This window comes from Aulostomus chinensis, chromosome 4 (genome assembly GCF_037954235.1).
Source record: "Aulostomus chinensis isolate RoL2024-O1b breed Wild chromosome 4, RoL_Achi_v1.0, whole genome shotgun sequence".
Classification (NCBI taxonomy): Eukaryota; Metazoa; Chordata; class Actinopteri; order Syngnathiformes; family Aulostomidae; genus Aulostomus; species Aulostomus chinensis.
In genome coordinates, this window is record NC_141323.1 from 21279274 (window position 1) to 21293100 (window position 13827).

Sequence of the window (13827 nt, forward strand, 5' to 3'; positions counted from 1 at the left end):
AAAGATCAGTGATCTGAGAATAAGGAGAGGGGAAGAAGCCGTGTTTATATGTAACCTCAATTGTTACCTGTCAATCATTTCATTCCTGTCTTATCTTTGGGTGTATTAAGACCGCAAAAGCCAATGAGAGGAAAGTTACTGTGTAAGGGGTGGGACTAGTGGCGCAGGTTTGTGAGGTGAGTAGTGAGCGCGCATGGGGAGAGAAACAGAGGCAATGACCAGAGAGTTAAGAGGGGAGGCATCGTTTGTGTGGAGAGCATTTAAGTTTATTTTGGAGGTCGACGACTGGTGGTCCTGATGTAAACTTCTGTGTGACCTTCGAGAGGTGAATATTTATGCCTGTATTTGCGCTTTATCTAACTGTTATAGTGAAAAGAGACTGGATGTGTACATGGTTAGCGACGTGCTAGCTAGGGATAGCATTCCGTGCTAATGTGCCAGCAGATCGTAGCTTTAGCGTTGTAATATTTTTGGAGCGAAAGTAAAGGTAATGCGAATTCGACACGAGATAATGTTTGATAATTGTGGCTAAATTAAGATAATATGCTTGAAGGAGACGGACATTGGAGAGAGAGAGACGGGTTTCCATCCGATGGCTCTGCTGTTCTGCTGTGCCTTGTCCTGCTGTGTTTTCTTCTTCGTGACTTTCGCTGTCCCGCCATTGCGTGTGAGTGTTTGGATTGTGACTTCCACCACCATTGCCATTACCATTCAGACTCTCATCCTCCATTCCCGTTCTCCCCCTTCTAATAAAACCCTGGATTTTTGAGGACTAACATACACATGCACTTGCTTTTATTGTGTGCTCAGCTGCGAGTGAAGCGGCCATTACAGTTGTGAAGCCCCGACCGCACACGAGCTTCAATAAACAGGCCTGAAACAGGTAAAAATTAAATTTAAGGTGTTTCATATGAATGTGTGTGTGCCCACAGGTAAAATATTGAGTTTTAGTTGTTGTAAATTAAAGAATACCGGTTTAGAAGGTAACTTAAGGATTCTGAAAGGGATTAAATATGATGTATATTTTAAAAAAACAAAAGGGTTATCTTTTGTAGAGGAAACTTTTTTTCCTTACAATTGAGGTGTAAAGGATGACTTGGGGGTATTTTATGTGAAACTATCCAACTAAAAAAGATTTTTATTTTCAGTGAAACGAAAGTTCAGAACCAAGAAAGAAACTGTTTGTTTTGTTTTGAAAATCCTCTTACTCATTGTTAATAATTTAGTTCATTGTATTTTTATAATACTAGAATATATTCAATTTTTATTTCATCCATCTCTGTGAACAAGTACCTGTGAAGGATTAATTTGAAATTCTTTTAACTTCAGCTTGAGGAAAGGGCAGCTTTGAGTCTTTGGGGACCAGCATGAGCGAGCTTCCCTCACGCACTTCTTCTTGAAGCGCCTTTCCGCAGCTTTGAAATTGAATGTCATGCAGTGGTTAATTTGAAGTAGACAGATGGCAGATGCAGTACTTTTCTCTAGATGACATCAACATTCTTTTCTTTTATTGACAGGACACCTATTTGGCGTGTGAAAAGACCCTGAGGCTGTTGCGCTTCACTTTTTTTCTGAGGTTGTAAAGTGAGTGAAATGGATATAGAGCCCATGTGTGTAAGAGTCAAGGGCTTACGGCCATACCACTCTGAACACGCCCGATCTCGTCTGATCTCGGAAGCTAAGCATGGTCGGGCCTGGTTAGTACTTGGATGGGAGACCGCCTGGGAATACCAGGTGCTGTAAGCTTTTTTGTTTCATTGTGAGGAAAGGGCAGCTTTGAGTGTTTGGGTACCAGCATGAGCGAGCTTCCCTCACACACCTTTTCTTGAAGCGCCCTCCACAGCTTTCGAATGGAATGTCATGCAGTGGTTAATTTGAAGAAGACAGATTGCAGATGCAGTACTTTTCTCTCGATGACATCAACATTCTTTTCTTTTATTGACAGGACACCGATTTGGGGTGTGAAAAGACCCTGAGGCTGTTGCGCATCACTTTTTTTCTGAGGTTGTAAATTGTGTGAAATGGATATAGAGCCCATGTGTGTCAGAGTCAAAGGCTTATGGCCATACTACTCTGAACACGCCCGATCTCGTCTGATCTCGGAAGCTAAGCAGGGTCGGGCCTGGTTAGTACTTGGATGGAAGACCGCCTGGGAATACCAGGTGCTGTAAGCTTTTTTATTTCTTTGTGAGGAAAGGGCAGCTTTGAGTCTTTGGGGACCAGCATGAGCGAGCTTCCCTCACACACCTTTTCTTGAAGTGCCCTCCACAGCTTTCGAATGGAATGTCATGCAGTGTGTAATTTGAAGTGGACAGATTGCAGATGCAGTACTTTTCTCTAGATGACATCAACATTCTTTTCTTTGTATTGACAGGACAACTATTTGGTGTGTAAAAAGACCGTGAGGCTGTTGCACATCACATTTTTTTTGAGGTTGTAAAGTGAGTGAAATGGATATAGAGCCCATGTGTGTGAGAGTCAAGGGCTTACGGCCATACCCCTCTGAACACGCCCGATCTCGTCTGATCTCGGAAGCTTAGCAGGGTCGGGCCTGGTTAGTACTTGGATGGAAGGCCGCCTGGGAATACCAGGTGCTGTCAGCTTTTTTGTATCATTGTGAGGAAAGGGCCGCTTTGAGTCTTTGGGGACCAGCATGAGCGAGCTTCCCTCACACACCTTTTCTTGAAGCGCCCTCTGCAGCTTTGGAATGGAATTTCATGCAGTGGTTAATTTGAAGAAGACAGATGGCAGATGCAGTACTTTTCTCTCAATGACATCAACATTCTTTTCTTTTATTGACAGGACACGTATTTGGCGTGTGAAAAGACCCTGAGGCTTTTGCGCATCACTTTTTTTCTGAGGTTGTAAATTGTGTGAAATGGATATAGAGCCCATATGTGTCAGAGTCAAGGGCTTACGGCCATACCACTCTGAACACGCCCGATCTCGTCTGATCTTGGAAGCTAAGCAGGGTCGGGCCTGGTTAGTACTTGGGTGGAAGACCGCCTGGGAATACCAGGTGCTGTAAGCTTTTTTATTTCTTTGTGAGGAAAGGGCAGCTTTGAGTCTTTGGGGACCAGCATGAGCGAGCTTCCCTCACACACCTTTTCTTGAAGCGCCCTCCACAGCTTTGGAATGGAATGTCATGCAGTGGTTAATTTGAAGTAGACAGATGGCAGATGCAGTACTTTTCTCTAGATGACATCAACATTCTTTTCTTTTATTGACAGGACACCTATTTGGCGTGTGAAAAGACCCTGAGGCTGTTGCGCTTCACTTTTTTTCTGAGGTTGTAAAGTGAGTGAAATGGATATAGAGCCCATGTGTGTAAGAGTCAAGGGCTTACGGCCATACCACTCTGAACACGCCCGATCTCGTCTGATCTCGGAAGCTAAGCAGGGTCGGGCCTGGTTAGTACTTGGATGGGAGACCGCCTGGGAATACCAGGTGCTGTAAGCTTTTTTGTTTCATTGTGAGGAAAGGGCAGCTTTGAGTCTTTGGGGACCAGCATGAGCGAGCTTCCCTCACACACATTTTCTTGAAGCGGCCTCCACAGCTTTCGAATGGAATGTCATGCAGTGTGTAATTTGAAGAAGACAGATTGCAGATGCAGTACTTTTCTCTAGATGACATCAACATTTTTTTCTTTGTATTGACAGGACAACTATTTGGTGTGTAAAAAGACCGTGAGGCTGTTGCACATCACATTTTTTTTGAGGTTGTAAAGTGAGTGAAATGGATATAGAGCCCATGTGTGTGAGAGTCAAGGGCTTACGTCCATACCACTCTGAACACGCCCGATCTCGTCTGATCTCGGAAGCTTAGCAGGGTCGGGCCTGGTTAGTACTTGGATGGAAGACCGCCTGGGAATACCAGGTGCTGTAAGCTTTTTTGTTTCATTGTGAGGAAAGGGCCGCTTTGAGTCTTTGGGGACCAGCATGAGCGAGCTTCCCTCACACACCTTTTCTTGAAGCGCCCTCTGCAGCTTTGGAATGGAATTTTATGCAGTGGTTAATTTGAAGAAGACAGATGGCAGATGCAGTACTTTTCTCTCGATGACATCAACATTCTTTTCTTTTATTGACAGGACACGTATTTGGCGTGTGAAAAGACCCTGAGGCTGTTGCGCATCACTTTTTTTCTGAGGTTGTAAATTGTGTGAAATGGATATAGAGCCCATGTGTTTCAGAGTCAAGGGCTTACGGCCATACCACTCTGAACACGCCCGATCTCGTCTGATCTCGGAAGCTAAGCAGGGTCGGGCCTGGTTAGTACTTGGATGGAAGACCGCCTGGGAATACCAGGTGCTGTAAGCTTTTTTATTTCTTTGTGAGGAAAGGGCAGCTTTGAGTCTTTGGGGACCAGCATGAGCGAGCTTCCCTCACACACCTTTTCTTGAAGCGCCCTCCACAGCTTTGGAATGGAATGTCATGCAGTGGTTAATTTGAAGTAGACAGATGGCAGATGCAGTACTTTTCTCTAGATGACATCAACATTCTTTTCTTTTATTGACAGGACACCTATTTGGCGTGTGAAAAGACCCTGAGGCTGTTGCGCTTCACTTTTTTTCTGAGGTTGTAAAGTGAGTGAAATGGATATCGAGCCCATGTGTGTAAGAGTCAAGGGCTTACGGCCATACCACTCTGAACACGCCCGATCTCGTCTGATCTCGGAAGCTAAGCAGGGTTGGGCCTGGTTAGTACTTGGATGGGAGACCGCCTGGGAATACCAGGTGCTGTAAGCTTTTTTGTTTCATTGTGAGGAAAGGGCAGCTTTGAGTGTTTGGGGACCAGCATGAGCGAGCTTCCCTCACACACCTTTTCTTGAAGCGCCCTCCACAGCTTTCGAATGGAATGTCATGCAGTGTGTAATTTGAAGTAGACAGATTGCAGATGCAGTACTTTTCTCTAGATGACATCAACATTCTTTTCTTTGTATTGACAGGACAACTATTTGGTGTGTAAAAAGACCGTGAGGCTGTTGCACATCACATTTTTTTTGAGGTTGTAAAGTGAGTGAAATGGATATAGAGCCCATGTGTGTGAGAGTCAAGGGCTTACGGCCATACCACTCTGAACACGCCCGATCTCGTCTGATCTCGGAAGCTTAGCAGGGTCGGGCCTGGTTAGTACTTGGATGGAAGACCGCCTGGGAATACCAGGTGCTGTAAGCTTTTTTGTTTCATTGTGAGGAAAGGGCCGCTTTGAGACTTTGGGGACCAGCATGAGCGAGCTTCCCTCACACACCTTTTCTTGAAGCGCCCTCTGCAGCTTTGGAATGGAATTTCATGCAGTGGTTAATTTGAAGAAGACAGATGGCAGATGCAGTACTTTTCTCTAGATGACATCAACATTCTTTTGTTTTATTGACAGGACACCGATTTGGCGTGTGAAAAGACCCTGAGGCTGTTGCACGTCACATTTTTTCTGAGGTTGTAAAGTGAGTGAAATGGATATAGAGCCCATGTGTATAAGAGTCAAGGGCTTACGGCCATCCCACTCTGAACACGCCCGATCTCGTCTGATCTCGGAAGCTTAGCAGTGTCGGGCCTGGTTAGTACTTGGATGGAAGACCGCCTGGGAATACCAGGTGCTCTAAGCTTTTTTGTTTCATTGTGAGGAAAGGGCCGCTTTGAGTCTTTGGGGACCAGCATGAGCGAGCTTCCCTCCCACACCTTTTCTTGAAGCACCCTCTGCAGCTTTGGAATGGAATTTCATGCAGTGGTTAATTTGAAGAAGACAGATGGCAGATGCAGTACTTTTCTCTAGATGACATCAACATTTTTTTCTTTGTATTGACAGGACAACTATTTGGTGTGTAAAAAGACCGTGAGGCTGTTGCACATCACATTTTTTTTGAGGTTGTAAAGTGAGTGAAATGGATATAGAGCCCATGTGTGTGAGAGTCAAGGGCTTACGGCCATACCACTCTGAACACGCCCGATCTCGTCTGATCTCGGAAGCTTAGCAGGGTCGGGCCTGGTTAGTACTTGGATGGAAGACCGCCTGGGAATACCAGGTGCTGTAAGCTTTTTTGTTTCATTGTGAGGAAAGGGCCGCTTTGAGTCTTTGGGGACCAGCATGAGCGAGCTTCCCTCACACACCTTTTCTTGAAGCGCCCTCTGCAGCTTTGGAATGGAATTTTATGCAGTGGTTAATTTGAAGAAGACAGATGGCAGATGCAGTACTTTTCTCTCGATGACATCAACATTCTTTTCTTTTATTGAAAGGACACGTATTTGGCGTGTGAAAAGACCCTGAGGCTGTTGCGCATCACTTTTTTTCTGAGGTTGTAAATTGTGTGAAATGGATATAGAGCCCATGTGTGTCAGAGTCAAGGGCTTACGGCCATACCACTCTGAACACGCCCGATCTCGTCTGATCTCGGAAGCTAAGCAGGGTCGGGCCTGGTTAGTACTTGGATGGAAGACCGCCTGGGAATACCAGGTGCTGTAAGCTTTTTTATTTCTTTGTGAGGAAAGGGCAGCTTTGAGTCTTTGGGGACCAGCATGAGCGAGCTTCCCTCACACACCTTTTCTTGAAGCGCCCTCCACAGCTTTGGAATGGAATGTCATGCAGTGTGTAATTTGAAGTAGACAGATGGCAGATGCAGTACTTTTCTCTAGATGACATCAACATTCTTTTCTTTTATTGACAGGACACCTATTTGGCGTGTGAAAAGACCCTGAGGCTGTTGCGCATCACTTTTTTTCTGAGGTTGTAAAGTGTGTGAAATGGATATAGAGCCCATGTGTGTGAGAGTCAATAGCTTACGGCCATAACCACTCTGAACACGCCAGATCTCGTCTGATCTCGGAAGGTAAGCAGGGTTGGGCCTGGTTAGTACTTGGATGGGAGACCGCCTGGGAATACCAGGTGCTGTAAGCTTTTTTGTTTCATTGTGAGGAAAGGGCAGCTTTGAGTGTTTGGGGACCAGCATGAGCGAGCTTCCCTCACACACATTTTCTTAAAGCGCCTTCCACAGCTTTCGAATGGAATGTCATGCAGTGTGTAATTTGAAGTAGACAGATTGCAGATGCAGTACTTTTCTCTAGATGACATCAACATTTTTTTCTTTGTATTGACAGGACAACTATTTGGTGTGTAAAAAGACCGTGAGGCTGTTGCACATCACATTTTTTTTGAGGTTGTAAAGTGAGTGAAATGGATATAGAGCCCATGTGTGTGAGAGTCAAGGGCTTACGGCCATACCACTCTGAACACGCCCGATCTCGTCTGATCTCGGAAGCTTAGCAGGGTCGGGCCTGGTTTTTACTTGGATGGAAGACCGCCTGGGAATACCAGGTGCTGTAAGCTTTTTTATTTCTTTGTGAGGAAAGGGCAGCTTTGAGTCTTTGGGGACCAGCATGAGCGAGCTTCCCTCACACACCTTTTCTTGAAGTGCCCTCCACAGCTTTCGAATGGAATGTCATGCAGTGTGTAATTTGAAGTAGACAGATGGCAGATGCAGTACTTTTCTCTAGATGACATCAACATTTTTTTCTTTGTATTGACAGGACAACTATTTGGTGTGTAAAAAGACCGTGAGGCTGTTGCACATCACATTTTTTTTGAGGTTGTAAAGTGAGTGAAATGGATATAGAGCCCATGTGTGTGAGAGTCAAGGGCTTACGGCCATACCACTCTGAACACGCCCGATCTCGTCTGATCTCGGAAGCTTAGCAGGGTCGGGCCTGGTTAGTACTTGGATGGAAGACCGCCTGGGAATACCAGGTGCTGTAAGCTTTTTTGTTTCATTGTGAGGAAAGGGCCGCTTTGAGTCTTTGGGGACCAGCATGAGCGAGCTTCCCTCACACACCTTTTCTTGAAGCGCCCTCTGCAGCTTTGGAATGGAATTTCATGCAGTGGTTAATTTGAAGAAGACAGATGGCAGATGCAGTACTTTTCTCTCGATGACATCAACATTCTTTTCTTTTATTGACAGGACACCGATTTGGTGTGTAAAAAGACCCTGAGGCTGTTGCGCATCACTTTTTTTCTGAGGTTGTAAATTGTGTGAAATTGATATAGAGCCCATGTGTGTGAGAGTCAAGGGCTTACGGCCATCCCACTCTGAACACGCCCGATCTCGTCTGATCTCGGAAGCTTAGCAGGGTCGGGCCTGGTTAGTACTTGGATGGAAGACCGCCTGGGAATACCAGGTGCTGTAAGCTTTTTTGTTTCATTGTGAGGAAAGGGCCGCTTTGAGACTTTGGGGACCAGCATGAGCGAGCTTCCCTCACACACCTTTTCTTGAAGGGCCCTCTGCAGCTTTGGAATGGAATTTCATGCAGTGGTTAATTTGAAGAAGACAGATGGCAGATGCAGTACTTTTCTCTCGATGACATCAACATTCTTTTGTTTTATTGACAGGACACCGATTTGGCGTGTGAAAAGACCCTGAGGCTGTTGCGCATCACTTTTTTTCTGAGGTTGTAAATTGTGTGAAATGGATATAGAGCCCATGTGTGTCAGAGTCAAAGGCTTATGGCCATACTACTCTGAACACGCCCGATCTCGTCTAATCTCGGAAGCCAAGCAGGGTCGGGCCTGGTTAGTACTTGGATGGAAGACCGCCTGGGAATACCAGATGCTGTAAGCTTTTTTATTTCTTTGTGAGGAAAGGGCAGCTTTGAGTCTTTGGGGACCAGCATGAGCGAGCTTCCCTCACACACCTTTTCTTGAAGTGCCCTCCACAGCTTTCGAATGGAATGTCATGCAGTGTGTAATTTGAAGTAGACAGATTGCAGATGCAGTACTTTTCTCTCGATGACATCAACATTCTTTTGTTTTATTGACAGGACACCGATTTGGCGTGTGAAAAGACCCTGAGGCTGTTGCGCATCACTTTTTTTCTGAGGTTGTAATGTGTGTGAAATGGATATAGAGCCCATGTGTGTGAGAGTCAAGAGCTTACGGCCATACCACTCTGAACACGCCCGATCTCGTCTGATCTCGGAAGCTAAGCAGGGTTGGGCCTGGTTAGTACTTGGATGGGAGACCGCCTGGGAATACCAGGTGTTGTAAGCTTTTTTGTTTCATTGTGAGGAAAGGGCAGCTTTGAGTGTTTGGGGACCAGCATGAGCGAGCTTCCCTCACACACCTTTTCTTGAAGCGCCCTCCACAGCTTTGGAATGGAATGTCATGCAGTGGTTAATTTGAAGTAGACAGATGGCAGATGCAGTACTTTTCTCTAGATGACATCAACATTCTTTTCTTTTATTGACAGGACACCGATTTGGCGTGTGAAAAGACCCTGAGGCTGTTGCGCATCACTTTTTTTCTGAGGTTGTAAAGTGTGTGAAATGGATATAGAGCCCATGTGTGTGAGAGTCAAGAGCTTACGCCTAACCACTCTGAACACCCCCGATCTCGTCTGATGTCGGAAGCTAAGCAGGGTTGGGCCTGGTTAGTACTTGGATGGGAGACCGCCTGGGAATACCAGATGTTGTAAGCTTTTTTGTTTCATTGTGAGGAAAGGGCAGCTTTGAGTGTTTGGGGACCAGCATGAGCGAGCTTCCCTCACACACCTTTTCTTGAAGCGCCCTCCACAGCTTTGGAATGGAATGTCCTGCAGTGGTTAATTTGAAGTAGACAGATGGCAGATGCAGTACTTTTCTCTAGATGACATCAACATTCTTTTCTTTTATTGACAGGACACCGATTTGGCGTGTGAAAAGACCCTGAGGCTGTTGCGCATCACTTTTTTTCTGAGGTTGTAAATTGTGTGAAATGGATATAGAGCCCATGTGTGTCAGAGTCAAAGGCTTATGGCCATACTACTCTGAACACGCCCGATCTCGTCTGATCTCGGAAGCCAAGCAGGGTCGGGCCTGGTTAGTACTTGGATGGAAGACCGCCTGGGAATACCAGGTGCTGTAAGCTTTTTTATTTCTTTGTGAGGAAAGGGCAGCTTTGAGTCTTTGGGGACCAGCATGAGCGAGCTTCCCTCACACACCTTTTCTTGAAGTGCCCTCCACAGCTTTGGAATGGAATGTCATGCAGTGTGTAATTTGAAGTAGACAGATTGCAGATGCAGTACTTTTCTCTAGATGACATCAACATTTTTTTCTTTGTATTGACAGGACAACTATTTGGTGTGTAAAAAGACCGTGAGGCTTTTGCACATCACATTTTTTTTGAGGTTGTAAAGTGAGTGAAATGGATATAGAGCCCATGTGTGTGAGAGTCAAGGGCTTACGGCCATACCACTCTGAACACGCCCGATCTCGTCTGATCTTGGAAGCTTAGCAGGGTCGGGCCTGGTTAGTACTTGGATGGAAGACCGCCTGGGAATACCAGGTGCTGTAAGCTTTTTTGTTTCATTGTGAGGAAAGGGCCGCTTTGAGTCTTTGGGGACCAGCATGAGCGAGCTTCCCTCACACACCTTTTCTTGAAGCGCCCTCTGCAGCTTTGGAATGGAATTTCATGCAGTGGTTAATTTGAAGAAGACAGATGGCAGATGCAGTACTTTTCTCTCGATGACATCAACATTCTTTTCTTTTATTGACAGGACACCGATTTGGTGTGTAAAAAGACCGTGAGGCTGTTGCGCATCACTTTTTTTCTGAGGTTGTAAATTGTGTGAAATGGATATAGAGCCCATGTGTGTGAGCGTCAAGGGCTTACGGCCATACCACTCTGAACACGCCCGATCTCGTCTGATCTCGGAAGCTAAGCAGGGTCGGGCCTGGTTAGTACTTGGATGGAAGACCGCCTGGGAATACCAGGTGCTGTAAGCTTTTTTGTTTCATTGTGAGGAAAGGGCCGCTTTGAGACTTTGGGGACCAGCATGAGCGAGCTTCCCTCACACACCTTTTCTTGAAGGGCCCTCTGCAGCTTTGGAATGGAATTTCATGCAGTGGTTAATTTGAAGAAGACAGATGGCAGATGCAGTACTTTTCTCTCGATGACATCAACATTCTTTTGTTTTATTGACAGGACACCGATTTGGCGTGTGAAAAGACCCTGAGGCTGTTGCGCATCACTTTTTTTCTGAGGTTGTAAAGTGTGTGAAATGGATATAGAGCCCATGTGTGTGAGAGTCAAGAGCTTACGGACATACCACTCTGAACACGCCCGATCTCGGCTGATCTCGGAAGCTAAGCAGGGTTGGGCCTGGTTAGTACTTGGATGGGAGACCGCCTGGGAATACCAGGTGTTGTAAGCTTTTTTGTTTCATTGTGAGGAAAGGGCAGCTTTGAGTGTTTGGGGACCAGCATGAGCGAGCTTCCCTCACACACCTTTTCTTGAAGCGCCCTCCACAGCTTTGGAATGGAATGTCATGCAGTGGTTAATTTGAAGTAGACAGATGGCAGATGCAGTACTTTTCTCTAGATGACATCAACATTCTTTTCTTTTATTGACAGGACACCTATTTGGCGTGTGAAAAGACCCTGAGGCTGTTGCGCATCACTTTTTTTCTGAGGTTGTAAAGTTTGTGAAATGGATATAGAGCCCATGTGTGTGAGAGTCAAGAGCTTACGGCCATACCACTCTGAACACGCCCGATCTCGTCTGATCTCGGAAGCTTAGCAGGGTCGGGCCTGGTTAGTACTTGGATGGAAGACCGCCTGGGAATACCAGGTGCTGTAAGCTTTTTTGTTTCATTGTGAGGAAAGGGCCGCTTTGAGACTTCTGGGACCAGCATGAGCGAGCTTCCCTCACACACCTTTTCTTGAAGGGCCCTCTGCAGCTTTGGAATGGAATTTCATGCAGTGGTTAATTTGAAGAAGACAGATGGCAGATGCAGTACTTTTCTCTCGATGACATCAACATTCTTTTGTTTTATTAACAGGACACCGATTTGGCGTGTGAAAAGACCCTGAGGCTGTTGCGCATCACTTTTTTTCTGAGGTTGTAAAGTGTGTGAAATGGATATAGAGCCCATGTGTGTGAGAGTCAAGAGCTTACGGCCATACCACTCTGAACACGCCCGATCTCGTCTGATCTCGGAAGCTAAGCAGGGTTGGGCCTGGTTAGTACTTGGATGGGAGACCGCCTGGGAATACCAGGTGCTGTAAGCTTTTTTGTTTCATTGTGAGGAAAGGGCAGCTTTGAGTGTTTGGGGACCAGCATGAGCGAGCTTCCCTCACACACCTTTTCTTGAAGCGCCCTCCGCAGCTTTGGAATGGAATGTCATGCAGTGGTTAATTTGAAGTAGACAGATGGCAGATGCAGTACTTTTCTCTAGATGACATCAACATTCTTTTCTTTTATTGACAGGACACCGATTTGGCGTGTGAAAAGACCCTGAGGCTGTTGCGCATCACTTTTTTTCTGAGGTTGTAAATTGTGTGAAATGGATATAGAGCCCATGTGTGTCAGAGTCAAAGGCTTATGGCCATACTACTCTGAACACGCCCGATCCCTTCTGATCTCGGAAGCTAAGCAGGGTCGGGCCTGGTTAGTACTTGGATGGAAGACCGCCTGGGAATACCAGGTGCTGTAAGCTATTTTATTTCTTTGTGAGGAAAGGGCAGCTTTGAGTCTTTGGGGACCAGCATGAGCGAGCTTCCCTCACACACCTTTTCTTGAAGTGCCCTCCACAGCTTTCGAATGGAATGTCATGCAGTGTGTAATTTGAAGTAGACAGATTGCAGATGCAGTACTTTTCTCTAGATGACATCAACATTTTTTTCTTTGTATTGACAGGACAACTATTTGGTGTGTAAAAAGACCGTGAGGCTGTTGCACATCACATTTTTTTTGAGGTTGTAAAGTGAGTGAAATGGATATAGAGCCCATGTGTGTGCGAGTCAAGGGCTTACGGCCATACCACTCTGAACACGCCCGATCTCGTCTGATCTCGGAAGCTTAGCAGGGTCGGGCCTGGTTAGTACTTGGATGGAAGACCGCCTGGGAATACCAGGTGCTGTAAGCTTTTTTGTTTCATTGTGAGGAAAGGGCCGCTTTGAGACTTTGGGGACCAGCATGAGCGAGCTTCCCTCACACACCTTTTCTTGAAGGGCCCTCTGCAGCTTTGGAATGGAATGTCATGCAGTGGTTAATTTGAAGTAGACAGATGGCAGATGCAGTACTTTTCTCTCGATGACATCAACATTCTTTTCTTTTATTGACAGGACACCGATTTGGTGTGTAAAAAGACCGTGAGGCTGTTGCGCATCACTTTTTTTCTGAGGTTGTAAATTGTGTGAAATGGATATAGAGCCCATGTGTGTGAGCGTCAAGGGCTTACGGCCATACCACTCTGAACACGCCCGATCTCGTCTGATCTCGGAAGCTAAGCAGGGTCGGGCCTGGTTAGTACTTGGATGGAAGACCGCCTGGGAATACCAGGTGCTGTAAGCTTTTTTGTTTCATTGTGAGGAAAGGGCCGCTTTGAGACTTTGGGGACCAGCATGAGCGAGCTTCCCTCACACACCTTTTCTTGAAGGGCCCTCTGCAGCTTTGGAATGGAATTTCATGCAGTGGTTAATTTGAAGAAGACAGATGGCAGATGCAGTACTTTTCTCTCGATGACATCAACATTCTTTTGTTTTATTGACAGGACACCGATTTGGCGTGTGAAAAGACCCTGAGGCTGTTGCGCATCACTTTTTTTCTGAGGTTGTAAAGTGTGTGAAATGGATATAGAGCCCATGTGTGTGAGAGTCAAGAGCTTACGGACATACCACTCTGAACACGCCCGATCTCGGCTGATCTCGGAAGCTAAGCAGGGTTGGGCCTGGTTAGTACTTGGATGGGAGACCGCCTGGGAATACCAGGTGTTGTAAGCTTTTTTGTTTCATTGTGAGGAAAGGGCAGCTTTGAGTGTTTGGGGACCAGCATGAGCGAGCTTCCCTCACACACCTTTTCTTGAAGCGCC

General features: G+C 46.0%; 1 long non-coding RNA gene, 24 other non-coding genes and 5 pseudogenes across 26 annotated transcripts in view; all 30 read left to right on the forward strand.

The window, feature by feature from the left end:
• Nucleotides 1–202: 202 nt before the first annotated feature.
• The window catches only part of LOC147263221 (uncharacterized), a 31282-nt gene continuing 17657 nt past the window's right edge, over nt 203–13827 (forward strand). Inside the window, exons 1-3 of one of the 2 annotated variants that reach the window (XR_015112615.1) lie at nt 203–325; nt 554–667; nt 811–883. This is a non-coding gene — a long non-coding RNA (uncharacterized LOC147263221). Of the gene's footprint in view, nt 326–553; nt 668–810; nt 946–13827 lie in introns of those variants that run through there. The other variant, XR_015112614.1, reaches the window with a different exon arrangement.
• Nucleotides 1628–1746, forward strand: LOC147263222 (5S ribosomal RNA). The gene has a single exon (XR_015112950.1). It is a non-coding gene; the product is annotated as a 5S ribosomal RNA (ribosomal RNA).
• On the forward strand, nt 2056–2174 carry LOC147263223 (5S ribosomal RNA). The gene has a single exon (XR_015113421.1). It is a non-coding gene; the product is annotated as a 5S ribosomal RNA (ribosomal RNA).
• Nucleotides 2485–2603, forward strand: LOC147263224 (5S ribosomal RNA; annotated as a pseudogene).
• On the forward strand, nt 2913–3031 carry LOC147263225 (5S ribosomal RNA). Its single transcript, XR_015113281.1, has one exon. It is a non-coding gene; the product is annotated as a 5S ribosomal RNA (ribosomal RNA).
• Nucleotides 3341–3459, forward strand: LOC147263226 (5S ribosomal RNA). The gene has a single exon (XR_015113295.1). It is a non-coding gene; the product is annotated as a 5S ribosomal RNA (ribosomal RNA).
• LOC147263227 (5S ribosomal RNA) lies at nt 3770–3888 on the forward strand. The gene has a single exon (XR_015115344.1). It is a non-coding gene; the product is annotated as a 5S ribosomal RNA (ribosomal RNA).
• On the forward strand, nt 4198–4316 carry LOC147263228 (5S ribosomal RNA). The gene has a single exon (XR_015115610.1). It is a non-coding gene; the product is annotated as a 5S ribosomal RNA (ribosomal RNA).
• On the forward strand, nt 4626–4744 carry LOC147263229 (5S ribosomal RNA). Its single transcript, XR_015114297.1, has one exon. It is a non-coding gene; the product is annotated as a 5S ribosomal RNA (ribosomal RNA).
• LOC147263230 (5S ribosomal RNA) lies at nt 5055–5173 on the forward strand. Its single transcript, XR_015113672.1, has one exon. It is a non-coding gene; the product is annotated as a 5S ribosomal RNA (ribosomal RNA).
• Nucleotides 5483–5601, forward strand: LOC147263231 (5S ribosomal RNA; annotated as a pseudogene).
• On the forward strand, nt 5912–6030 carry LOC147263232 (5S ribosomal RNA). The gene has a single exon (XR_015113673.1). It is a non-coding gene; the product is annotated as a 5S ribosomal RNA (ribosomal RNA).
• LOC147263233 (5S ribosomal RNA) lies at nt 6340–6458 on the forward strand. The gene has a single exon (XR_015115611.1). It is a non-coding gene; the product is annotated as a 5S ribosomal RNA (ribosomal RNA).
• Nucleotides 6768–6887, forward strand: LOC147263234 (5S ribosomal RNA). Its single transcript, XR_015115404.1, has one exon. It is a non-coding gene; the product is annotated as a 5S ribosomal RNA (ribosomal RNA).
• Nucleotides 7198–7316, forward strand: LOC147263235 (5S ribosomal RNA; annotated as a pseudogene).
• On the forward strand, nt 7627–7745 carry LOC147263236 (5S ribosomal RNA). The gene has a single exon (XR_015113674.1). It is a non-coding gene; the product is annotated as a 5S ribosomal RNA (ribosomal RNA).
• LOC147263237 (5S ribosomal RNA) lies at nt 8055–8173 on the forward strand. Its single transcript, XR_015114900.1, has one exon. It is a non-coding gene; the product is annotated as a 5S ribosomal RNA (ribosomal RNA).
• On the forward strand, nt 8483–8601 carry LOC147263238 (5S ribosomal RNA; annotated as a pseudogene).
• Nucleotides 8911–9029, forward strand: LOC147263239 (5S ribosomal RNA). The gene has a single exon (XR_015115503.1). It is a non-coding gene; the product is annotated as a 5S ribosomal RNA (ribosomal RNA).
• Nucleotides 9339–9456, forward strand: LOC147263240 (5S ribosomal RNA; annotated as a pseudogene).
• Nucleotides 9766–9884, forward strand: LOC147263241 (5S ribosomal RNA). Its single transcript, XR_015114327.1, has one exon. It is a non-coding gene; the product is annotated as a 5S ribosomal RNA (ribosomal RNA).
• Nucleotides 10195–10313, forward strand: LOC147263242 (5S ribosomal RNA). Its single transcript, XR_015114866.1, has one exon. It is a non-coding gene; the product is annotated as a 5S ribosomal RNA (ribosomal RNA).
• On the forward strand, nt 10623–10741 carry LOC147263243 (5S ribosomal RNA). Its single transcript, XR_015115612.1, has one exon. It is a non-coding gene; the product is annotated as a 5S ribosomal RNA (ribosomal RNA).
• Nucleotides 11051–11169, forward strand: LOC147263244 (5S ribosomal RNA). The gene has a single exon (XR_015114808.1). It is a non-coding gene; the product is annotated as a 5S ribosomal RNA (ribosomal RNA).
• Nucleotides 11479–11597, forward strand: LOC147263245 (5S ribosomal RNA). Its single transcript, XR_015113675.1, has one exon. It is a non-coding gene; the product is annotated as a 5S ribosomal RNA (ribosomal RNA).
• On the forward strand, nt 11907–12025 carry LOC147263246 (5S ribosomal RNA). The gene has a single exon (XR_015114408.1). It is a non-coding gene; the product is annotated as a 5S ribosomal RNA (ribosomal RNA).
• LOC147263247 (5S ribosomal RNA) lies at nt 12335–12453 on the forward strand. The gene has a single exon (XR_015113392.1). It is a non-coding gene; the product is annotated as a 5S ribosomal RNA (ribosomal RNA).
• Nucleotides 12764–12882, forward strand: LOC147263248 (5S ribosomal RNA). Its single transcript, XR_015113677.1, has one exon. It is a non-coding gene; the product is annotated as a 5S ribosomal RNA (ribosomal RNA).
• Nucleotides 13192–13310, forward strand: LOC147263249 (5S ribosomal RNA). The gene has a single exon (XR_015115614.1). It is a non-coding gene; the product is annotated as a 5S ribosomal RNA (ribosomal RNA).
• Nucleotides 13620–13738, forward strand: LOC147263250 (5S ribosomal RNA). The gene has a single exon (XR_015114809.1). It is a non-coding gene; the product is annotated as a 5S ribosomal RNA (ribosomal RNA).